The sequence below is a fragment of the Solanum lycopersicum genome, chromosome 10 (genome assembly GCF_036512215.1).
Source record: "Solanum lycopersicum chromosome 10, SLM_r2.1".
NCBI lineage: Eukaryota > Viridiplantae > Streptophyta > Magnoliopsida > Solanales > Solanaceae > Solanum > Solanum lycopersicum.
The window spans coordinates 35491431-35518647 of NC_090809.1; the positions used below are offsets into that span (position 1 = coordinate 35491431).

General features: G+C 32.7%; 1 pseudogene; it reads right to left on the minus strand.

Moving 5' to 3' along the window:
* The window catches only part of LOC101257221 (gibberellin 20 oxidase 1-like), an 87795-nt pseudogene extending 62947 nt beyond the window's left edge, over positions 1-24848 (minus strand).
* Positions 24849-27217: the final 2369 nt, after the last annotated feature.

The following is a 27217-nucleotide window of genomic DNA, read 5'->3' on the forward strand; positions in this document are numbered from 1 at the left end:
AACCAACGCTCCGTCGATGGGGTGTCTTTGGTTGGTAATTAATATATAAAATTTAAAGGTTTTAATGCCCCAATCGACGGACCAGGTTGACGGGTTGTATCCTTGTCTACAGGCCGTCAATTGGCTCGACGAAGGGCACTGCTTTTTTGCAGTTTTGTCCAAGTCTTAGGCTCACAATGCAGGGCCTCTTGGGGGTCATATATGGGTTTAAACACGGACGTTAAACCCCCAAACTAATTCTTCTAGGTCTTAGACACATCTCATGCAAGTTTCAAGCAAAACGAACACCTAAAACTCACTCAAACACATCAACACAAACAAGCACTGTCTAAGGCACACCTTTCAATCGTTATGGACGTTCTCGGACGTTAGACCTCTAAACTTAACCAAACATCACACAAGAGTTCACCTTAGTTCGTTATGGGGCGTTACAATTTTCACTTGACTTAAGCAAACAGTAGACCCTCCATAAGAGTTATGTGTGTGTAACTGTATGAAGTGAATAATTGCTCTTGTACATCTCTATTGCATGAGTACTTCTCCAACCATACCGATTGACAATTCAACATGCATGAATGTATATGCATAACAAGTCAAAAATTTCATTATTTAGGATTTTTTAAATATTCTGATCTATTTAATGTATTATATCATAAACGACCCAACTCGTCGTGATTGATATCCACCCTAACCTTCTTGTCGAAGAACCACTACTACCATCAAATTAAATCGAATAATCTAAAAATGAATTCAAATTATGAAAGCAAGTTAAATAAGCTACAACATGCGTAAAATAAATTCAAATTCTGAAAGTCAATGTACCAAAACGAGAAAGTAGAACAAAATCTAACAATAATTCTATTGAACTATCTAACTAACTAAAACAAGGTCTAGATCCAAGAATTGTGGCAATAGTCTAAAGAGAATTTCATGGCAGCACGAACAATGTGTCTTATCCTTCAACTTGTAGCGATCACCGATCTCCTAAGGGAGTTCTTTGAATTGTCTTTTGAAAATGCAGTGCACTAAAAAAAATAAAGCCAAGTACAAAATCAGTACAGAACTATTGTGTACTAGTATGATCACGAGGCTATCCAATTTGTATAACATTAGCAAGCAATTCCAACATTATAACATATGTAGAAACATCAACATATTCAACACTATTATAGGAATCAACATCACAATTCACATGCTTCATAACATAGTTGGTAATCTCATTAAAACCAAAGTCAAACTGTAAGCATGCTGGAACGGGATAATCGAATCTAATTTTAATTTCTGATAGTGGCAACCGATCACATTTAGCATGTCGGAACACAACAATCCAATCCATGTTAGTGTGCAAGAAAGTGGCAACCGATCCCAATCACACATCACAATAACACTTCAACATCACCCATTCAATCACGATTTCATGCTTTTGATATTTCTATATTTTATTTAAACATCAAACAATCAATATTGTAACATTCATACATATACAAGTATTATAACGAAGCAAAATTAGTGTACATGACAATCATAGAATCACAACCTTCACCTACCTCAAAATATGATTGAAAACCAATACAACTTTATCCTTCCCTTTTCGAATTTGTTTCACATGTTTGTCGTCCAGAAACAACAATTTATCTACAAGAGTCCATAGAGAAACACTAAATTCCCTAAATACTAAAAACTATGAACCCTAGTTCAGCCTCATGACCCCAACTAGTCTATTTAAGGTTAATTCCACGACAGAATTCTTTAAGAAATCATTCCCCATTAATATTGACTCGTTCTATAACGTTCTATAGATCGAAAAACGAATTCGGTGGGTGAAAAACTTATCTCTAGCTTCAAGAATGGTGGAATACGAGTCGGAATATCCCAAAGGTTTTCTGTTAACTCAAAAAGTCAAGAAAAAAAATTAAGATCGTCTAACGGTTTTATTTACGATTTAAAAACCTGTCATCTCGCTATAGAAGCGCCTTTACCGCTCTAGAGGCATCACTGCAGCAGCACAAATCCCCTTTCAACGACACTTTTTGAACCAGTGAGCTCTATCGTGAAAATTCTAAAAAAACGTATAGTTTAATCTCGGCATCGTCCACTGCAGCTGTACCCATCCCGTTGTAGCGGCGTGACTGTTGCAGCAAGAGTAGTGATGCAAGAGCGAGGCATTGACCTTCTAAGGATTTTCAATTTCTTCCTTTCACAACATAATCTTAACCCACAATGCCTACCCTTCATGCTACGGTCGAATTCCGAAGGTCTAGTTATCAAAATTTATTTATTTAAAGTCATGTGGATCCTATATCGAGTATCCTAACAAAAATATGTAATGAAATTCCTATTTACTGACCTGATTGCTACAATATTTTCCTACACCTTGATGACTGATGTTTTCTCCAAATCTAGAAAAGGTTGAGAATATCCAAGTAGTACAAAATGTTTTTCCAGCCCCAATTTTTCCCCATTGACATTTCTATAGCCACGAAACCAAGTCGTTAAAATATCTCATATTCTCAATACACATTATGCACCCACTTACTAGCACTTTATTTTTTTTGGGTATAATACATATATGAATTGAAAGAATGCATTATAAATTTACCTTATGTTGTAAGGAATTTTTTCAATATCTAACTAGAGAAACGATGAGTATTTAATATATTCTCTTGTAACTCTTAAATCATTTAGTTTGATGAATATTTAATTTCTTGTTGTCTATTGATGAGTCTTTCTTAATTCTTTTTATATCTAATGAATTGAATTATAATAATTTGTCTAATAAGATAAAATAACTTTTAAATTAACGAAAACTTATATGTATATTAGCATCTAAATCATTTATGATTAATAAAATATTGAGGGTTGTTAATTGATGAAAATAAAGGTTAATTTAAAGTAAATTCACTACTAACATGCGATTTTATTTATAAGGAAAATGACAAAGAGACCTTTTCTCTTAAAAAGGAAAAAGAGGTAGCAATACGTTATAATTAATCTACTAGAATTTGTGCAATAAATGACCATTTGAGCAAGAGGTGAATTTGAGTATCATGAATATTCAAAATGATTGCTCATTAAATGATTTTTTTTTATGTTTTTTATGTCCTAATGCCTTTATAAACTCAAAATATTCAAGATACATGAAAATAACATCATGTTAATTATATAAAGTCACTGCAATCTTATTGTAGTTACGTAACCTATCTGTAAAGCTCATGAGTCACTTACCTTATAGAATAATTGTATTTTAATTGTCCGGATCAGACACTCTATAATAGATTGGTGTAGAAGATAAATGAAGCAGACTCTTATAAAATGAAAACATTAATTATTGACTTATTATTAGTTTTTTTGTTACATGTTCTAATAACTACATATCGCATCTTCAAATAAATTTATTTCAAATTAGTATCTTTATCAACTAAAGATTTGACACAAGTCTAATATGTGACTTGTTGAATAATCAGATTGTCCAACACGTGTGTTGAGTGGGAGATTAAGAGAATTTGAATTAAGAACAGAATGAGTATGCTAATTGGATATCCTAATGAATAAAAGAGGGTTTATTATAGTATCATAAAGTATAAGGCAATTGTTAATAGAACAATCAGAATTCTCGAAATGAATCATTTTATAAACAATATTCCTAGAAGTAAAGTAGTTTGATAAAAATTGAACAATGAAATAACAAATAAGTGAATATTAAATTACAACACTCAAGAACATCTAATTAGTATGTCATAACTCATGTTCCAGTGCATTTAAGTAGGGGTAGAAGCCTTGCATAACATAAGAAAACAACTACCTCAAATAGTGGGAGTGATGTTGGGCAAATGATAACTACATTAAAATTTGTTAATATTTCAATATCGAAAGATATAGAAGAAAATACTAAGACTCAATAACTTCAAAGAGTGAAAATGTAGTAGTACTTACTCGTAGTAGGAGGATTATAAAGAAGATTGATTTGTTTTTATGCTTGAGATAACTTTGATAATAGCACTCCTGAAATGACGTACACTCTTGGAGGGTTTCATCAAAAGGTCTCTCAACATTTAGTGAAAATAAATTTTAACAACGAAGAACTACTAGAAAAAATGCATGAGAAAATTGCTTGATAAATTTATTTCGATAAGACCTAGATGAATGCGTGTAAAAGTTGTAAATATATATTTTAGAGTCTAAGTGAGAGTTTTTTTGGGTACATACTATCAATAATGTATTTACACATAGTATACTAATAATTTTAAGCAGGAAATATCTTAGTGGAGATAGAAAGGGTATATTCTAATAAACATTATAATAGTTTGATGGTTAAAAGTCTAAGTGAGAGATTATTGGGATATATACTCTTACCCATATCTTAACTTATATATTCATTATATAATAAATATATATTCGATTTTAATAGATCATATAATTGTTAATGTTACTTGGTTACTTATAAAGTAGATGATTTAGTGTGTAGAGTTTTAGCTTTTATATAGATGATTAAATGACGGTTCTTAATTACAATATTTTTTGGTAACAATTACGATAGAAATTGAACATCAGTACGATCGTAGCACATGATCTATTGTAATTTATCTTGATTATCGGAACTATATAGTTGCAACTTCATGTTCTAGTGCATTTTATATATATTGCCTAAGACTGAATAGAAATTCTTCTTTTAGATTGAATGCGAAAAATCATATTCTCTAAACTATCAAATGTACCTATATTCTTAAACTTGTTATCACTATTATGACTTGTATTTATTAATTATCTTCTGATATAGTAAAATCGTAGATCGCGAGATTGGTCAACATGCTTGCTTGATTGGATTATAATAATATATATTGGTGAAATAATAAGTTAGTTGATGGAATCTATGTCTCTTCATAGAGATCGATTGATATGTCATTTTGAGAAGCTTTTATGTTTTCATCGTGTCAAATCTTGAAAGTGGATTTATGAAAGCGACACAATAAATAAGTTAAGTACTGCTCTAAAGGAAATTAATCACTAAACTAAATTTGTTAGTAATTTAATTTATTGATAAGTATCAATAATATTTACCTGGAGAAGTATAAAAGTGTTTAATAGGGAATTTTAAATATAAATAGAGGAGTTCAATTACGAATTTTTAGTGGAATAATTTTTAATTAATTATGGTAAGGAGTATTATAATAAATTCTTTGGAATCATTCCACAATAGGAAGCACCTAGTCAATTATGTGGTCCCTATAGTGTTCATATTTAAGCAGAACTCAAAATCTTATTTCAAAGGAGAAAAGAGGAGAGTAGTATGAGTTTTCTTTTCAAAAGAAAACAATTGTATATTTTTATGGTAGAAGAAAATAAATTGCGCTTTGTTCTTCTTTTTGGATTGTTAACAAATCTCTATAATTAGGTATTCTTAATCAGTCCAAATATTGCTCATTTTGGGCTTTATTTCAATGAAAATAGTGTCCACAAATGCTTATTTTGTTTGAATGTATCATGAAAACTCTTTAATTTTGAGATATTTGATGTTTTAGAAAAAGCATGGACACTTACATGCAAAAAGCAACAAAAAGGATGAAAAGAAGGTAAAAGCTGAACCTGAGCTTCCCTAGTGACACTTGGCGAATCGCTGAAGGGAAGTACTACGCCTTTTGTTCAAGTATGTTAATCCCTAAAGAAAGTGGATCAAGAGGTGATGAAAGGAGCAGTCAGCGTTATCCAGATCATTTACGAGAAGCAAATATTTACGAACCAATGATAAACAATATACACATGCTGAAGGCAAAGTATAAAAGGTAATGAACTAGAAGAAGGGCGAATCGCAGAATCACTCAGCAATCGCGACTTACCTCGCCGTATGGTCCGCCCCAGCACTTAATCTAAAAGATATAAATACAAGTTGTAGGTGTTATTTTTAGAGTCCAAACATTCCTATTATTTTTAACATTTAAGAACTTAAGTTTTTGTATTTTCTCTCAAGTTTGGAGAGGGTTTTGTTGGAGACTTGAAGAAAGAAGGCTTTCGTTTTCCTTAAGTATGAACTGGGTGTTATTTTTTTTCTTTGCTCATATTAAGGTTTAATTTCTTATAATTATCTGATTTCATTATCATTTAAGGTATATTTTGTTTATTGCTTGATGTGTGGCTAAGAATCCTCATTCTTGCAGTGTGATTTTGCAAATATGTGTTGAAATTATTGGTTGTTATTGCTTGAGGATAGGCTATATGTATTTTATTGGTGTTTCCATGTCACGCCCCGAGCTACGCCAGAGATGCGGATACGGAACCTAGAATAACAAGTGATCCCAAGCTAACCCTGCTGGCATGATCATCGGCATATAAAAGATAATAAATTGATGCAGAATCAAAATAATAATTAATAATGAATAGATGGGGAATAGCTATATGCTAAAATAATATAATATGAAGACTGATGAGTTAAATACAATGAAGATACCAACTCAACACAAAACTAAAACTAACTATGTCTTAAAATAGCCTCCAAAATGCACTAGAATTACTGGGACAAGCCCAGCTAAATCTAGCAAAAACTGAAACTAAATGACTAAAAGACAAAAATCAAACTCATGACAGTTCTCCTCGGATAATGAGGACTCACCACTGAATCTGATGAACTTGAGATCGAGAAATCGATCGATGCGTGATCTAGATGCTGAGAACCTGAAGCTACATCACGAGAAGATATAGCACACGTATATGTCAGTACTTGAAAGGTACTGAGCATGTAGGATATAATAATGTTGAAATAAAACATAACTCAACAAGAACAAAAACAAGTATAACAATTCGAAAATGATATACTTAATTATGAGCTGACTAGATGCAATGACCAATTTATAACATATTGAAACTGAATACTGAATATACTGATAAATGGTCAATGCAACGAATAACAGATACTAAAACCACATGAGCTAACTGTGATGTCCGATGTATACGCCATATCGAGAGGACCCAATACACCTTGCCATAGGTATAAAGACACGCTAGCATGATCACTAAACTGATGACCACATAGGGGACGTACAATCTACTTGGCTAGTAGTTCTGGGACTAATTACGTAGGCTGAACCCTAGTCCTACTCGGTATTATCCTACACCCATTGAGTTATGTATAAATTTCTGTAAATACTGGATAGCTTAAAACTGACGTACGAACTGAGAATGCAACATTTAATTTGATAATGATGCATTAAAAACTGAAGCATATATAACTGCATAACCAAAATATCAAACCTAGAATGTGTAATTCAAGAACTAAAGTAATACAAAGCTAGGGTTCTGAAATTCATGCGATAATCTGAGTAATAACATTATAATCTTATTTAGAACATATACTTAATAAATTCTATCAATGTTCTAGTAACCATAGGTTTAATCATTACAAGAGAATCAAGAACTGGAGGTAAACTAGGGACCCAATGGGTGAAAGGAACCCATTAGTAAAATCTCATATACATGGTGATGAAATTCACGGAAAGTCACTTATGTTTTGTGTTGGGATTGCTTGAAACTTGTTGTGTTATTAAAATAGGGTTCTTGAGCTTTTTCTACTCTCTTGCTTCTGTTTTTCTAACTTTTGATTTATGATTTTGACATCGGTAAGCTCTTATTATGTCTAAAGGCTTAAACTTACTAAAATATGATGATTTAGGGTCAAAGTGACGTATCTTAGGGTTTATAAAAAGTGTAAAAGGACCAAAAGACCCCTGGGTTAGTTGCTGTTGGACCAAACAATGACCAGACCGGCGGTCCGTTATTCAATCGACGATCCGTCATTTGGTCCGTAGGTTGGGTCTGTTCGACAGGCCTTTACTAATCCAAGAATAATATTTTACTCGGAGGTCTTATTTTAACACGGTAAATGGCTATGGAAAGATAATTCATTTAACTATCTGTGGGTAACTAATGAGACAACTAATTCATTTTGTGCTAAGAGTTATGACCATTTGAAGATGACCCAACTGCATTTCTGCCTTAATTGTCTGCTAATTCACAACTACGGACAAAACTATGGACCGAGCTGGTCATCCGAAGCTCTTGTCAGAAGGTGGTTGAATTGGGTGTCAATCGACAACCATGAACTACGGACCGTAGTCTGACCTACGTACCGTAGATCTGTCCGTCGATCATGACTTAACCAAATTTCCTTGGCTGAGATTTTTGGGGTTTTTGACCCCATTGACGGATGGAAGGACTTACCGTGGTGTCAGTTAACGATCTGTCGATGGCCTTGTTGGTTGCACCTCCAGATTTTTATGAAAAGTTGGTTTTTTGTCTGTTTTCTATTCAGGTGTTACATTATGTCCTCCATGGGAACATTCATCCTCGAATGAAGACTAAACTAGATGGAATAGAGGGAGAAAGATACAAACCCTACTACTAAACACTTAGAACTTAGTTTCTGACTAAATTGAGTTCCTAGAAGATGCAAAAACACTGAAAATGCAAGTATAAAATGAGAGAACATGCTTCTAAGACTGAATTCACCATGAATGACTTGAAAACTGAATAGAAACACCTTAACCTATAGTAGAATCGGAATGAAAGAGGTCAGGATACTTGGTTTTCCTTGCAACTTTTTCTTCCCAAGTAGCTCCCTCTACGGACTGAATCCTCCACAAAACCTTGAATTCTCAACCTTCTAATATGACAGTCAAGAATCTCAACTTGTACATCCTTATAAGAAATATTATCATTCACTGCCATACTCTTTAATAGCACTATAGAGGCTGGATCACCCACACATTTTTTCAAGTGTTAGATGTGGAAGACTGGATGGACTGCTGCTAATTCTTCTTGCTACTCTAACTCATATGCCACATTGCCAACCCTTTTCAAGATATTGTAAGGGCATACATGTCTATTACTGAGCATCGCTTTATTTCAAAATCTCATTACCCCTTCCATAAGTGAGAGTTTTAGAAAAACCCAATCATCAACTTGGAACTTTAGTTCCCTTCTCCTTACATCTGCATAAGATTTCTGACGACCTTTGGTTGTCTTAAGTCTATATCTAATGAGTTGCACTTTCTCCATAGCATAAAGGACTTATTATGGCCTTATCAGAGTTGTTTCACCTACGTTAAACCTACAAACAGGAGATAGACATCTACGCCAATATAAAGCTTGATAAGGGGACATCTTAATTTTCTAATGGTAGCTATTATTGTAGTTGAACTCAATAAGAGGAATGTGATCATCTCAAGTACCTTTGAAATCGATCACACAAGACCTTAACATATTCTCAAGGGTCTTAATGGTATGCTCTTCCTATCTATTTGTCTGCGGATGAAATGTTTTCCTAAGATTAACTTGGGTACCAAGACCCTTCTTAAAAGACTTCCACAAATGAGAGGTACACTGAGGACCTCTATATGAAATAATAGACAAATGAAACCCATGTAACCTCAGAATCTCATTAATGTAAAACATGTCATATTCTTCTGCCAAATCTGTAGTTTTGACCTCCAAAACGTGAGCAGATTTAGTCATCCTATCAACTATCACCCAAATGGAGTCATGGTGTCTGTGAGTACGCGGTAACCCTGTGATGAATTCCATATTGATCACTTCCCACTTCCAAGTAGGAATGTCGATCTCTTGAGTCATACCTCCTTGTTTCTGATGTTCTACCTTGACTTGCTGGCAATTAGGGCACTTACTAACAAAGTCTGATATATCCATTTTCATTCAATTCCACCAATAGACTTCTCGCACATCGCGGTACATCTTAGTGACATATGGATGAATAGAATACCCAGAGTTATGGGATTATGCAAGGATATGCTGTCTAAACTCTCCCACATCAGGAACACACAATCTACCCCGGTAGCGAAGTACACCATCACCCCCTTGGGAGAAAAACTTCACTTTCTGATTTTAGACTGCACCCTTAAGTTCAAGCAAGATTGGATCAGTGTCCTTCTTTTCCATAACCTCACTAACAAAGATGATTTTGTCTAATTCTGAACTGTTACACAACTGTCTGATATGCTCATAAGGTGATCTCCCAAGCGAGCAAGCCTGTGAACATCCTTCACTAGCTCCTTCCTTTTTTCCTCAACGTGGGATACACTACCCATAGATAAACTACAAAGATCATATGCAATTAAATTCGATTTACCAGGATTGTAATGCACACTCATATCATAATCCTAAAGGAACTCAAGTAATCTCCTCGGGCGAAGATTTAACTCCTTCTGGGTGAAGACATATTGAAGACACTTATGGTCAGTGAACACATCTACAGGAACAACATACAAGTAGTGTCTCAAGATTTTTAATGCAAACACCACTGTTGGAAGTTAGAGGTCTTGAATTGAATATTTCTTCTCAAGCACCTTAATTTGTCTAGAAGCATAACATATAACATTATCTCATTGCATCAACATACAACCAAGGCCATCTCTGGATACATCATAATTGATCACATAACAATTTGATCCCTCTGGTATAGTCAAGACAGAAGATGTAGTCAATCTAGTTTTCAATTCTGCGAAGCTTTTCTCACAATCATCTGAGTGTTGGAGAGGTAGGTCCGGGCCATTGTTTCATTCCTTTGTCTTCTGCGAATCCACTCGGATCCCTTTGCTAGATACAATATGACAAAGAAAAGAAAAAAATCGCAAGCAGAGCTCATGTTTATTAATCTTAGCGAATAACTGGCAATTTTTGAGAGTATTCATAACAACTCTCAAATGACTTGCATGTTCATCCTCACTTGTAGAGCAAATGTGGATATCATCAATAATGACGATAACAAACAAGTCCAAGTACTTTTTGAACAGTCCGTTTGTCAAATCAATAAAAGTTGCAGGAGCATTTGTTAGTCCAAATGACATATATCTACAAATTCATAATGACCATACCAAGTTCTGAAGGTTGTTTTCAAAATATTATTATTTGTGACTCTGAGTAGATGATAACCCGATCTAAGGTCTATATTTCAAAAATGGCTAGCACACTAAAGTTGGTCAAACAAGTCATCAATCCTGGGGATGGGATACTTATTGTTGACTGTGACCTTATTCAACTGTCTATAGTCAATGCACATTGTAAGAGAACCATCTTTCTTTTTTACGAACAACACTGGTGCACCCCATGGTGAAATACTGGGTTTTATGAAGCCCTTATATAGAAGGTCTTTCAACTGCTCTTTCAATTGATCAAGCTCTGTGGATCGACTCTATAAGGAGAAATAGAAATAGTCTAGGTATCTGGAAGGATATCAATTCCAAAGTAAATTTCCCTTTTGGGAGGGACTCTAGGAAGATCTTCTGGAAACACTTCTCGAGACTCACAAACTACTATTGCTGATTGAAGAGTCCTGTCTTCAGTGCTAGAATCCTTAACCCAAACAAGATGATATAGATAACCCTTAGAGATCATCTTTAAATCCTTAAGGTAAGAAATAAATTGACCCATAGGATATAAGATACTACCCTCCTATTCTAAGATTGGTTCGTCTGAAAACTGAAAATGAACAATCCTAGTTCTAAAATTGACTGAGGAATTACATGATTGTAACCAATCAATATCTATAATGAAATCAAAGTCTACCATTTTCTAACTCTACAAGATCTGTTGAGGTGACTTTCTAACAGACTACGACAGGGCAAATTTTGTATACCCATCTATCTATAACTGGGTCACCGACTGGAGTAGAGTCTGAGAAAGGTTCATAGAGAGCTTCTAAACTGACATTTAATTGAACAGCTACGTAAGGAGTTATTAAAGAAATAGTAGCCCCTAGATCTAACAATGCATAAACATCAATGTCAAATACTCGTAACGTACCAATGACTATATAAAGAGAACCTTCTTGATCATGGCGATCCTGAAGAACATACAACCTATTCTGGAGATGACCGTCACCTGTACCAAATGAGTTGCCCTGCTAAGTTGGGCGACTTGATGGTGTTGCTGACTTTGTAAACTGAGCATTTCCATTGTCACCTCCTTGACCCTGTCTAGAAGAAAAATCCCTCAAGTTGTGACCAGACTGACCATACCCAAAACACCCTTCCTTTCTTGCAAGGCACCCCCCTGGGTGGTTGTTACCACACTTAGGGTAAGTGAGGTAACTCATGGTGTCTGAAAGACTTCCTGAGACTAAGAGACTAGTGCTCTACCCTCCTCGTTGTAGCTATTCTTGGAGGACGGAACACTAGCTTATCAATAGGTTGGAGCTGAAAACTTCGGCCAACTCTACATGCAATTTCTACCACCCTTTTTTTGTTAAGAATAGTCATGCTTCCGAGTCCTAGCTTTTTTATTCTCCTTATCATGTTCCCTAAGATTATCACCCTCAACTGCTGAGCATGAGTCATAATCCTAGAGATATTCATATCTCAAAGTAACAAAGTATTTTTGCATTAAGTTTTCACCAAATCCGATACAACATACAAGAACTTATTCATCTGAACCCTGGATTTAGCAACCATGTAAGGAGCATACCTGGAGAGTTGGTTAAACTTCGGACCATACTCTACGACTGTCATGTTACCCTGACTCATGTTTATGAATTCGTGAGTATTTGCTTCTCTTAACTTTATTGGGAAAAACCTTGGAGAAAACTCTCACTAAAACAATCCCAAGTGATAAGAGCTGCATTTGCATCCCCATTCTCCTTCTACCGAGTGTACAAGATATGAGCCATATCTTTAAACTGGCATGATGCTAATTCAACCCGATCATTCCCATTGACATTGATTACCTCAAAGATCTTCTTGATAACATCTAAAAATTTCGAGGATCGTCATTAGTCTATAATCCTAAGAACTCAGGCAGATTAATCCTAACAGAGTCACGTACCCTTGCTGCTGCTGATCCTCAACTTTCATTCATATGAGTGTAAATGACACTAATAGTAGAAAGGCGGTCCACCAAGATGACATCAGTATCATCAAAATTCAATAACTTCACCGGAAGAGCTTGTTACTTTGTTCAATATGCTATTTCCCCCCCCCCCCCGGTGATGATGACTATTTGGGATATCATTCAATGCTTTAAACGCCTAAATGGAGAGCCTTTACAAGAAAATAGGCTAAGGTTAAAAAAGCTAGTGCTACAATGCCCAACCCATTGTTTTTGCCTGATTATGTGCTCATTCACTACATTTTTAGGAGTTTGTATTTTGTAAATAAATAAGTCACTGATAAATTCTTAGCTGGGGGATGAATGTAGTAGAAACTCATTATCTTGAGGACATGACAACCATCAGTAAGGTGTGGTATACTCACGAGGAATAGGTCCCTCCTGTAACATTTAAGGTATTGAAGGAGCACACTGAAAAAGAAAATGAGAGACCTAATCATGGTAAAAATTATGACACAAACTAATATTCTATCAAAGAACATCATAGGGGCTGGTGGTCGTAGTGTCAAACTTTTTGGGATGCAAACCACAACCCTTTAATTTTTTTTTATATCTTGATAAAATAATAGTTTGTTCTTTATACACATTTAATAAGGAGAGTATATGAAAAGATGTATGGTGGTAAGCAACATTTTTGCCCCATTTTTTGTTACTACTTCCCAAATGATGTACACACACTTCCTAGTTGTTCCAACACTTTAAAGTACATCTAACCGTTATGAAATCATCCACAAACATTAGATTATAGTCAAAGTCAAGGAAGTAAAGAAGTCAAGTCTAAAGCTATGAAGTAAGTGAAAATAAATTTTCCGAGAGTCTTATTTAAGTTTTTTAAGTTTGTTTTAAGGCTAATGTTTCAAGTTAGAGAGAGAGTGAAAAGTGAAGTCTTTCCTTCAAAGAGTTTTTGAATAAGAAAAAGGAACATTGATTCCTAGAGAGCTTTGAAAGCTTATTGTTGAGCAAATTATCTCAACCTAAAGAAAGGAAGCTATTTTAAAAGCATGAGATAAAGTATATTTTGGGCGTAGTATTGAGCCCCAACGTGGGAATAAGAGTTCATATTTACTAAAGTCATCATAAAAACTATCTAGATCTAATGGGTATTAACGTGTCATACCTTATAGATGATCACGTAACTTACGCTAGTGAATCCACTAAATTAAGAAATCCTATGCAACGACAAAGAATATAATAGTTCTGGCAGTGTGGGCAAGACGTTGTATCACCATTTAGGCTCATCGTGGTAGTTGTCGGTTACAGAATCTCCCTAAGAAACTATATTACTTTCATTCAAAGTAAAGTTGAGTTTGTTATTTTAATATCTTTAACGAAACTAAGTTGTTTCAATATATATATATATATATATATATATATATATATATATATATATATATATATATGGCATGTTCTTTACTACTTTATATTTAGTTAGTATTTTATGAATTAAACAGAGCGAAGGTAGGTTCTTAACTCTCAAACTTTAAAATTTATTAGCATACCAATACTCATACTCGTGCATTTAATGTACTGATGCTAGTTGGCCTGGATCGTCTTAGGATTAAGACCTTTGAGAATCCCTTTATATGTTTTTCAGTATTTTTCTTTATTAAATTGTTGTGGTGTCTGTCCCAACATTCATCATAGTGTTATAGAGTCTTCATCGATAGATAGTCAGTCAGATAGTCAGATTTTAGTCTCTCGTTATTTTGCATTTAGATAATCTATTTTGAGACTTAAGTGTCATTTCGGCCAAGACCTTAATGTAATTTATTTATGATAAAGACTACTTGTTTTACTGTTGAGTTAACTCATCCACTGAGTGAATTAAGGCATGTCAAGGCTTCGCTCAAGCCAACAATGGTCATTGGGTGCCGGACACATTCAGGGTGTAGGCTCGGGGCATGACAATTGAGCTTATGGCTACTTTATGTTTTTTATTGCAAAAAATATTGACTCTTCAGAATTTTTATTTTTTTGAAAAATTCATTCCACCTGTTGTTTTGAATGTAGCTATTCTCATTAAATTTATGTCTCTATTTCGATCAATACTGACGACTTGAATAGTTCTTTCAACTGAACAAAGACAAATGTACGACACAATGAGACCAAATGAATTTACATAGGCAATATGTGAACTCTTTGCATCTTGTTCTGATAAATCATGTATCAAGTGGATTTCTCATGTGATGATCATTGCACACTAGTGAATGTCTGTTGTCTTGTTTGGATTTAGTATTGATGTCTTGTGTGATGACTTTATTTTTATCCTTGCATGAATACACCTATAATTTTCCAAGTTAGTCTGATTGATTTAGAAAGGTGTCCTCTTTGAAATGATCGTATGCAATTTTAATGAGACCTTTATTCAATCACCACCTATAATTCTCATGGCATGTTTTTATTCGCAAATCTCTTCAGCTCCGGCTAATTGGAATAAAATGTTTGATTAACTATATTTTCTCAAAACAGCTCACTTCGGACATGACCCCGATCTTTGGTTGAGTTACTAACAATACACAATCGTAGACATTTATACTGTAGGTTAGTGTCAATGGTCAAGATGAGCATCAATTCTACTAACCTAGAAAATTTTTCAAAGTTTCTGTTCATACTTGCGCACCTAAATACTGATAGACTTTAGATGTGAATTTGGGATTATCGTACACTATATATATAGTTGTTATCTATCTTGTGGAGCATATCTTTCTGACATGGAAGCTGGTTGGACGGAAGATTAGTCTAACTTATAGATTTACTTGGATGTATCTGCTCGGGCCTCAATAGTTAATTTCTGAATTAAATTTCAGCAAGCTTTTCTGTAATTACATAATTGTATGTGTTCTAGCATAAACAATATACTTATCTATTAGTCGTGTTAGAATTAATATTCGGGCATGCATGCGTTGTGCATATAATTTTTGACAACAGTAACATTAGATGTTCTACTGATTTGCCTTTCCTGATGTTGGCATTGTTTGATGAGACTAGCTAAATCTTCTTGCTTTGTTGCAGTTTAAGATAAATAATTTTCAACGACATTTTATTAGAGGCATATAGTGCATATGTTTTATAGGTCCAGCTAAACCCTATATTTTTTATATGAAACATACATAAATGCGTGAAAATAAACTAAAACTATGAAAACTGTAAAAATAATATCTAATTATGAACACATAATTTCAAATATACAATGAAATTAGCATTAAGAATTTAAGATTTAACATATCTAGTTTAAATGTTAAATGTTAAATCTATCTCCACATGATGTCCTTATGCAAAATTTAAATATCTACAAAGCAATCATGAACAAATTATAATAAAAACTTCTATATCCCAATATAACACTACATTCAAAATTTTTAAAGACAACAAATTGATAACTTTCTATATATTTTGTATGATAAAATAACTTAGACGGATACAAGATTTTTATAAAAAAAATATCATTCTAATATCATAATCCACTAAATTTGCCTAACATGTAAGCTTATTTTGTGGAATAAGAGAGACTTATACATCATTATCAGATATTGTGCCTTTTAATGATTAACATGCACATGTTTATCTAAAGTTATCTGGTTTCAGACATAGGTATGCATATTGGTGTATTCACATAGAAAGCACACAAGTTTGAAAACCATATATTTATATAAAAAAAACCTTCTGCCCGCCTACGTGGTGCAACCACAAACCATAATTCTCGTTTAATATAATTATTTACATAATTATCATTCCCTTTTCATAAGAAGTTGTGAAATTTATGAAATTTGCAACTTATATGAAGAGTTGCGACTTTTATAAAATAAGAATTGTGACTTTTTTACAAAATTTAGGACTTTGTTGAAGAATTGCGACATTTATGAAAAGTTGTGACATTTGTGAAAGGTAGTAACCTCTTCGAAGCGTTGAAACCTTTCAAATAGTTGTAACCTTTCCGATGAGACATAATAAATATTTTTTCACATTTTCCTATGTTGACTATAAATAGAAGGATTTCCTCTCTTTTAAAAAAAAAATTTAACCTCTTGTTATTCACAATTAAATATTTGTTCATTTTTCTCCTTTGATTTACTCACTCACACCATTTCTTATATCATAGATCCTCGTATGTATTTTTATAGTCATTAATTTTTCTTATTTTATTAAGGATAAATGATAAGATGTTATAATTTCCATCTTCCTTTACATTATTAATGTTTATTACTACGTAATTTTATAATTAAGATAATATAATATTTTACTTTTAATGACAAATAGGTTTTTACGTATTATTTTATAAATTCAATGATACAAAATTCCTGCTCGAAGCACGTGTAATTTTACTAGTTAAAAAAAACAAATTTGAAACTTTATTACATCATAAATGAAGCATAATAAAAATTTCAGTGCATGTTGGTATGTTTTATTTTTTTGAGTACATATACAATTATGCTTTATTAATAGTACATGTATGGGCAAACTATCTAGTGCACAAATCATAGGAAATTGGGCTATATAGATCAGTAATTATGAAATAAATAATGAAGCTACAGTAAGAAGGGATTCAAAATCAAAACTAAATATCAATAAAAATCAAATATGTCATATATCATCAGATAAAACCATATGACATAAGTACTTTGTTATTTTTAGCTTTGAAAAAGTAAGAAAAACATGCAACTTACTCAATTGAAAAAACTAAAAGACTATTGTTTTACGATTTATAAAAATTTCTACTTTTTATTGTTTTTACAAAAATCAAGGAATGCCAGAATAATAATGTAAAATACAAAACAACAACCAATTTCCTCTTGTAGATGGGGAAGTGTTATGGATCTTGTATCACTCTTTAGGGAAATCAATCTGGTACATATGCCCACAACAGTTTCTTGCAAGGTCTTCCATATCAAAATGGACCCCTTAAGTCATAAAAACATAAAGTTAGGTATAAATTTCATTAATAATTGTTTTGAACTTATTATCTATAATAATTTGTTACTGGCTTTGTATATATTTATGGCTGTTCCCAAGAACATGGACACCTGTGATTTCCTTTCTTTCTTGAACTAGTTATCACATGTAACATAGAATAATATATCGGTAAGGTAGTTTTAGTCTCATTACAAGGCCGGCTCTACACTTTAAAAAATAGTGCATTTGCCTTTGGAGGCTTCAAATTCTTGATAACAATAAATTGTGTTAAAATTTTTATAGAAAAATTAATTATTTATAATAAAAGTATATTTTTTTAAGAAAATAAATTATTTTTTCCCATTTAATATCTTTTGTAGTTTGTTAAAAATAAGAATTAACAGTTTAACGTGTTGAACAAAGTGAATTACAAATTCTTTTTTTTTCTTTTAAATTTTAGTTTCAAGCATTACGCTAAGAATATTAAAATTAGGTATATCAAGTCATCAACTATTTAACTCAAATTCTATGGTTCTAACTCTTGTCTTTATTTAATATTTATCGACTTATTACATCTATCATTATGTTAACAAAACTTATAATAACTATCTCACTTAAATGATGTTTTTCAACGTTGAGTTTATAAAATCTTATGTAAAACTATTAACTGATAAAACAATATTAATCTAATATTTTTCATCCAAATAGTGTAATTCTTTTTTAAAAAGAAATATGTATATGAAGTTTATTTATATTTTAGACGGTAAATTAAAATTTCTCTTTAGACCCCCAATTACTTTTAACCGCCCTCGAGTCTAAAGATTTTTGCATTAACACATTCCACGTAAGGAAACCTTTAATATCACTTCCACAGAATGGTTTTCTGGATATTTTACTAAACCCAACTTTTCGATGAATTCAACATTTAGTTGCTTGTATTATAAATGTATGATCTACTGTTCGATAAATCATTTCCCAAATGAGATCATCATCATAATGTACATCATCTCTCTTGAAAATTTTATCTGTGGATCCATCCAAATCTCTCTCACTTATGTTCCTCATATTGAAGAATCTTGAGCATCTTCACTATGTTGTGAAACAGACCAATCTAGATCTTGTCCGACTCGCTCTCTCTTCTTACCTCTACCTTTTCCATCAGTACCTTTACTAGCTCCGCTTCTACTGATGTCTTTTCCTATGGAATTAAAAAACTTTACCTTCGTTTCCTCAATACGGTTGTTATCACATGTCTCTTCTATAATATCAAAGGGGGAGGTTGATTCTTCGGATCACATCCAAAGAATGAGTTTCTAGAGTTTTTGATAAAGTCAATTTATTTAATGAATCATCCTTTGGCAAATTGCGTTTAAATTTATTTCTTAACTTTTTTTTTATTTAGTGCATTGAAATCTTACTTTCTCATCAATACCAAAAAATCAATCCAAACATTCTTTGATATTCTTGGAATATTTTTTATTCTTTGAAACTTGAATTCATCACCTCCAATATATTCTTTTTAAAGATAATTTCAAATATATTTTAGTGATGGGAGAAATATAATTCTCTTTAAAAAATTTGTTAAGACTACAATAAACAGAGTTGCATTTGTTGTGGACTTCATGATTTTATTTTCTATGTTACTCTTGATTTGTGTTATGGTTGGATTATTTTGTAACAGATTAATTTCATAATCCTATTCAATGTCTTTCTTCCTAACGATCAAGGGACTCCAAGTGATTTTCCATTTTCACTACTCTATAAATGGTAATATTAGTTGCTAAAAACTGCATAAGTAATACATGAAAAACTATTTGTGAAATCCATATTTTCCCTAAAAGTTTCTTTAGAAAAATAGCTCTAGATCCCATCCATCAGTTTTTTAAAGAAAATAAATTTGGGAACATAACAGTGGAAGAAAATTTTAGGATAAATAATGTATTGCATTCCACAACTTTATATTATTAAGTATTAAAAGACATGTATTTGCAGACTAGAACGAAACTGAAATAGAAATTAAAATACATGGTGTCTAACTTAATAGAACTATTGCAACAGGAAATTTTGTAATTCTCAATCAAGGATTTCACATTTCTACAAAAGATTACCAAGCCTTCAATATTGGACCTAACAAACATAGCTCTTATGCTCCTATATTATTTTCTTGAAGCAACATCGAGAAAGCTTGAAGAGTGTTTGTATCACCTCTGGGATGCTTTTGAGTAAACTCAAGCTGAGTCATACATGTGATAAAATATAGTCAACGGTTGTTGTAGTCTACCAATTGAGTTTGTGGACTCACCACATTATCTTTGTTTTGGACAAAGAAATAAAGCAAGTGTTTTTCTAGTAGTCTCGTTGTTATCAACTACTCTATGCAAGGAACTTTATATCTACCATTTGATGAGCCCTGCAAAATGAAAAACACCAAAATATGTTATATTTAAGTTGTAAGTCTAAAAATACATGATTTATATCATTGTGCGTCATGTGGAAAGATCATATAATATTTTTCACTAAAAAATGCATTATTTCTTTAATTGCTTTTTTATATTGTTTGTATGTAATACATATGCATAATACATTAACTTATTATATATTTGTAGTATGTAAATTTGCTTACCATAAATATCTCACCTAGGTTAACTACAAAAGCATTAAAATATTACTGGAGGAGTACCATTCGTTTTCAGCAAAAACCTAAAGTCCGCTAACATAATCTTGATGGAGAATGGTTAATGATGTTGAATGATAGTGAGGACCTATTTATAAGGTGATCTCGAGTTTATGGTACTGGACATAATTGAGTCTCATTATGAATTCATTATCTTAAAAAAAACACTTTCAAGTGGCTCTTCGGTACACATAGGCTCATCCCAAGAAGTTTCATGATCCTAAGTGAAAGTTTTCTCATTGAATTTAAATAGTCTTGATAATCATTCATCTGTAATTAAAGGGAAAAAAAGGTCAATTCATTTACATAATAGAAAAATAGATATTCCTTTTTTTCAATTTTTTTTGTTAAATTTTGATTTGTCATAAAATTAAAGAAATTAAAGAAAGACTTTTGAATTAAATAATCTTAGGCATAATATATATATATACTTATGTATGTATGTATGTATGTACAAGAATATCATGCAATTTAGTGGTCTTAAACATGTCATGCTAAAAAAGGGGAAAAAATACATTTTTATGAAACATACCAAAAAGAAAAGTACAAGAAAAAATAGAAAAAGATAAGACAAAGATAGTCGCTTGTGCTTACCTGATTTTTAAAATATCCACCCAATGTCCTTTGGAATACTCCTGAACTATGTGAGATGAGATTTCTTTATCAGAGTAACGTAAAGAGTGTCTTTTTCCAAGGAAGTTTTAAAGAAAACCTTCTAGTGAAGCTCCTGGCATAACAAAAATGTTCACCGATTTTGTTTTGAGCATTTTTCTTTCATAGAAAGGGATGTTAAATAACTTGTCCATATTACGATGGGCACTAGAGAGGAGATTAGCATCAACTCCGTGGTTCATTACAAGAAATAAACCATGACTGCTGCACGCCTGACCAGCAAGCCTCGATGCTTGTTGGTCGGCGGTAGGGTCACTACAAAGAAACCACTTTAGTAAATCAGGAGAACATTAAATTATTGTGAAACATGTGACGCCCCAAGCTACTCTAGAGATGTGGACACGGAACGCAGGACAAAAAGTGATCCCAAGCTAACCCTGCTGGCACGATCATGAGCATACTAAAGATAATAAACTGTTGCAAAAGCTTATTCAAACTTAAAATGAAATGAGTTGAAAACAATGAGTTTAATACAAAAGAAATATAAACGCAATACTGAATCTAACTATTTCTGAAAATAGCTTCTAAACTAGACAAGAAATACTGGGACAAGCCCCTGCTGAATCTAGCATAAACTAAAACGAAATGACTGAAGACTGAAATGAAACTCATGACTGTTGTCCATGGAGAATGAGGACTCACCACTGAATCTGCTGAACTAGAGATCGAGAGATTGATCTATGCGTGATCTGGATGCTGAGAAACTGAACCTACATTACTCGAAGTTGTAGAGAACGTATGCGTCGGTACTTGAAAGGTACTAAGCATGTAGGATAGAGTACAACTGAAATAAAACATAACTGAACAACCACAAAAACAAGTATAATAATCTGAACATGATGTGCTGAGTTTTGAGCTAATTGGATGCAATGACAAATTTATAACATGCTCAAACTGAATACTGAATATACTGTTAAATGGTCAATGCAGAGAGTCTGACTAAACTGTGGGAGCTACTAGTAACCGATAATGAAACGACATGAGCTAAATGTGGAGTCCGATGTAAACTCTCCATCGAGAGGACCCAATATACCCTGTCAAAGGTATTAAAGGCATGCTGGAGTGATCACTAAATTGATTGCCCATAGAGGGGACTTACAACCTACTCGGCTAGTATTTCTGGGACTATTGGGTACGCTAAACCCTAGTCCAACTCGGTATTATGCTACTCCGAATGAATTTTGTAAATTAACTGATTATATCTGAATTTCTGTAAATACTTGATAGCTCAAAACTGAACATGCAAACAGAAAATGCACCAATTAATCAGGTAATTATCCATTTATAACTGAGGCATATATATATAAAGTGTCTGAAAAATATGACCTAGCATGTATTATTCAAGAACTAAATAAATACAAACCTAGAGTTCTAAAAATCATGTGATAAGCTGAGTAATAACATGATAATCTGATTTTTAACATATATTTAATAAATTCATGAAGTTATATCAATGTTCTAGAAACCCTAGATTTAATGATGATAAGAGAATAAGGAACTGACTGAAACTAAGGACGTAATGGGTGAAAGGAACCCACTAGTGAAATCCCACATACCAGGTGATGAAATACACAGAAAAATACTTAAGTTTCAGGACTGGAACTGTTGGAGCTTGTGGCTGTCTTGAACTAGGGATCTTGATTTTTTTTCTTCTCTCTTGCTTCTAATTTTGTATGTTTTCATTTAATTATTTTACTTGGATATTTTTTAATTATTTTTCTAGGCTTACACTAACAAAAATCTTATGATTTAGGTCATAACTATGTTACATAGTGTTTAAACGGGGTGGGAAAGGTCAATAGATCCCTAGGAAGGTTGTTGTCGGGTCCACCACAGCCAGGACTGACGGTCCATCGTGCGCCTGACGCACCGTTGTTGGGTCCCTCGTTAAGGCCTGTTTGACAGGCCATTACTTAAATGGGCAGAACTTTTTACTCAGAGGTCTGATTTTAGCAAGGTCAGTTTCAATGGACAGATAATTCGATTATATATTTGTGGGTTGGTTATGGGAGACCTAATTCATTTTGTGCTAAGATTTATGATCATTTTAAATTTACCCAACTGCATTTCCCCATAACTTGCTGCAAAGTTTCCATCTACAGTGAGACCTACGGACCGTAGGTCCACCTACGAACCATGCTGGTCATCCATAGTTCTTTTCAGAGAGTTGTAGAAGAGAGTCTTAATTGACGGTAACGGACTGTAGAAAGTCGTTTGACTTACGGACCGTAAGTCCGTCCGTCGTCCAAGACATAACCAATTTTTCGAGGCTAATATTTTTTGGAGTTTTTGATCCCACCGACGGTTGTGCAGGACGGATCGTCTGTCGATGCAAGCGTTGGTAGCACTTGGAGATTTTTCTGAAAAACTAATTTTGGGACTGTTTTGGCTACATGTTGTTACATTATCTCCCCCTTAGGAAAATTCTTCGTTGAATAAAGACTAAACTAGCCGAAATAAAGGGAGAGAGATACAAACCCCACTCCTAAACACTGATAACTGAGTTCTGAGTACATGGAAATACGCTAAGAATGAAAGTACAAACTGAGGGAACATGATTCTATAACTTAATTTACTTATGAATGACAGTAAAACTAAAGAGGAACTATTACCTTAAGCTTGAGTAGAATCGGAGGGAAAAAGATAAGGATACTTGGCTTTCATGGCTGTTTTTGCTTCCCAAGTAGCTCCCTCTACGGACTGACTCCTTGACAAAACCTTGACTGAAGAGACTTCTTTATTTCTCAACCATCTAACCTGACAGTCAAGAATCTCGACTGGTACATCCTCATTAGAAGAATAAGGAGAAGGAGAAGGTGAAGAAGAAGGCGGAGGTGAAGGAGAATTAGTAGGATAGAAGAAGGAGGATGAGGAAACGGAGAGGGAGAAGGTCAAGCTAGGACAAGAGGCTAATTAAAGAAGATGAAGAAGAACGAGGAGTATGAGGAGGAGGAGGAGGAGGAGGAGGAGTAGGAGGAGTAGGAGGTGGTGGTTAAGGAGGACCGAGGAGGAGGAGGAGGAGGAGGAGGTTGTGGAGGAGGAGGAGGACAAGAAGAAGAATAAGAAAGAGAATATGAAGAAGGTCAAGATGAAAAAAGAGATCTTTTTTATGAATAATTTTTCTAAATATATGGTAAAATATATCTTTGAAAATATTTCCTTTTTTAAATACAAATTCAAACAACATATAATCTTTAAGGGCAATCAATTTCAAATTGGAAAAACTTGTATGTTGTTTCATCAAAAGACGATGAAGAAAAGAAATTGTTGGCCCAAAGAACAAGTCTACAGTCAGAAGAACTCACGACTTCATTCCATCGAACTAGAATGCCATTATTGGGGGATAATTGAAGTGCCTTCTAAAAGTCAGAGGGAACAAAGACTCTACGATAGTTCAACAATTTTTGGTATTCCATCATGATATGTAACATGAAGTTGTTTATAATATTCAAGATGCTCTCCACCTATTTTCTGGTTCTCTGACACTCAAGGGATATAGTACTATAGAAGGAATGATTGTTAGGATTGGATACTACTAGGAAATCCATCCGCATATAGACACTTCCTAAGATGACGATTTTATACCAGAAGAGATTTGATTATGGAAGCTATGGAAGTACCAAATTGCATAAACGTGTGAATTTTCCTCATGAACTAGTGATAAGCCGTGGACTAGGAAAAGGCACAGGTTTATGAAATTTGGTACTTCCATAGATTCCATAACCATATCTCTACAAGTGTAAAATCATCATCTTAAAATATATATATAGTGATGAATTTCCTAGTAGTAGACACTCAAACCATTTCTACAATATTTTTATATCCCTCATGTGTCATAGGGGTACAAAAGAGGTTGAGAAAATATTGAATGTTATGAACAAATTCGTGTGAAATATAAAGATGGAATACCGAAAATTGTTTACCTATAAGAATGACTCTACTACCTCTCACTTTGACAAGGCTCATCAACAGCCCCCAACAATAGTATTCAAGTTTGAAGGAACTAAATCATGTGTTCTTTTTACGACGAACTTGTTCTTTGGGCCAACATTTTCCCATTTTTCATCATCTTCTAATCAAACTACTGGCGAATATTTCCTACTTGAACCGGATTGATATTCAAGGTTTAGTATGCTTAAAAATTTTGATGGAAGTTTTTATGTTGGTTGAAACATATTCTAAATATGGGAAAATACTTTCAATGATTAGTTTGACCATATATTTTGGAAAATGTTTCTTAAAATGTTTTTAAATATCTGAACAATTTGTTGAGAAGGGTTTAACACTGCTTGATCTCCTGAGCAACAAGTTTTATATATTTTTATGAAAATTTTAGAAAAGGAAATATTTTTAAAGATATGTTTGACCATAGATTTCAAAACATAGTTTTAAAATTTCTGCTTAAAAATCTTTGAAATATTAAAAAATAATCTAAATGCTAAGGATGGATCACTAATTCTTAATATTGGAGTATATATTTTTTTTATTAAATGTACATAGACATATCTGCACATAATATAGCATAATCATAGGTAGAGATATTTGAAATCTTTTTAAGGAGAAATTTTCCGTCTCTTATTTGAAATTTATGGTCCAACATATCTTTAAAAATAATTCCTTTTTAAAAATTTTCTTCAAAATATATAAAACTATAATTCTTAATATTGGGATATAACTTTGTTCTAGAATTTACACAGACAAATCTACACAGAATATAGCATAATCATAGGTAGAGATATTTAAAGATTTTTTCCAATTGATTTTCCTTAAATAGATTTCCTTATATAGCTACAAATAATTTTTATTCTTAAAATAATATTATACCAAAAATAACTAAATTAATATAGGTGATACTAAAAAAGTTTATTAATTTGAAGGTTTGTAATTTAATAGATAAATTAATATTTATTTATTTATAGAGTATCTTGGGATTTAGAAAATGTAAATTTTTTTGTATCAAAAATATTGTATCCGAATAATTTTACTATTATATTTATTCAAATAACATGAAATAAAATTTTGTTTTGCATAATGTGCAATAAATACATCAAACATTGTATTTTATTAAATTGTGTATACTATTTATTGAATTCAATGTTTTATGCCTTATGCCTCAATGCAAGTAAAATGTCAGATTTTTGTGAACAACGAATTGTACTCCATTCATAAAATTTTTAATGCTTTTGTGTTTAACATAGGAGACACATTTATGGTAAGAAAGTTTAGAAATTAGTATCATATAATAAGCTAATGTATTATGCATTACATACAAATAAAATAAACATAATCAATTAAATAAATAATACATTGTCTTGTTGAAAAACATTATAACATATTTCCACATGATGTGCAATTGTATACATCACGAGTTGTTAGACATACAAATTAAATATAACATATTTGTTGTTTGTCTTTTTGCAGACCCTATCGTATCGTAGATAGAAAAGTTGTTTGCATAGAGCAATGATTTACAACAAGAGTCCTAGAAAATCACTTTCAGACAAAGATAAATTGTTGAGTCAACCAACTGAATTGGTTTCAAAAAAAAAACCATAGACTATATCCTTACTTTACACAATCTGCTCTCCTTTAATTTAATCAGCAACACCACAAAGCTGATACGAACACTCATCAAGCATTCACGATGTTGCTTCAAGGCAACAATATAGAATCTTAAGAGTTATACATATAAGTTTCAAGATTAAAGACCTTGGAATCTTTTGTATGGATGTTGAATCTTTAACTAAAAACTATAAATATTCTTTTTGCACTATTTCAATTAAGTTAGACACCTAATATTTAGGAGGTGATATTTACTTCAGTTTATTTTTTAGTACACAATACATGTCTTTTGTTACTAAATAGTATAATATTTTGTAGTACAATACATAAGACATCCTTCATCTTCTCTTCAATTGTTATTTTCTTGCATCTTTTTCCTTTCAAAAATTTATAAATGGGATTTGGAACTATTTTTCTGAATGGACGTTTGAGTGAAGAGATAGATTTCAAAAAATATTTTTTCATGAATAACTTGTGTTATTTTTAGCAATGAAATTTAACAAGTATATGAGTGAACATTTATTTGCTTTGAGG